This window comes from Nestor notabilis, unplaced genomic scaffold (genome assembly GCF_000696875.1).
Source record: "Nestor notabilis isolate BGI_N333 unplaced genomic scaffold, ASM69687v1 scaffold3220, whole genome shotgun sequence".
In the NCBI taxonomy this organism is placed as follows: domain Eukaryota; kingdom Metazoa; phylum Chordata; class Aves; order Psittaciformes; family Psittacidae; genus Nestor; species Nestor notabilis.
Window position 1 is genome coordinate 40,201 of NW_009909535.1, and position 447 is coordinate 40,647.

The window sequence follows — 447 nt, forward strand, 5'->3', positions numbered from 1 at the left end:
TGGGCTGGGGGCTGCGAACTGGCACTGTGCTGCCCAGGGGTTGATGCTCGTGTTCCAGCTGCACTCTCACCTCTCCCTTCTCTTGGTTTCTGGCACCCAAGGAAGAGAAGTCTCTATTTTGATTTTTATATCAGGTATTGGCTTGTGCTTGCTGTGCCGCTGCCTGGTTCCCCCCCCTTCTCCCCATGTGCGTCCATCCCTCTTGCTGTGCAGAGGAGCTGTGACCCCCGAAACGGGGCAGAGCTGCCCTCCCGCATGCAAGCCCTCCCCCAGCACTGGAGGGGACAACTCCTTGCCTCCTTGTGTAGTGTGCCCTGTGCTGCCATGTTGGGGACAGGGGTCCCATGGGAGGGAAGGCAGAGGAGATGGTCCTGGTGGCTGTGAGCCAGTGTGGGGGTCCCTGGGCCACAATGCACTCGGTGCTCAGCACACCCAGACCTTGACCAG

General features: G+C 60.6%; 1 protein-coding gene across 1 annotated transcript in view; it reads left to right on the forward strand.

Annotated features, from left to right (window-relative positions):
• The window catches only part of LOC104413772 (phosphofurin acidic cluster sorting protein 1-like), a gene marked incomplete at its 5' end in the record, with an annotated part of 18,276 nt that overhangs the window by 16,361 nt on the left and 1,468 nt on the right, over window positions 1-447 (forward strand). The window lies entirely within an intron of this gene.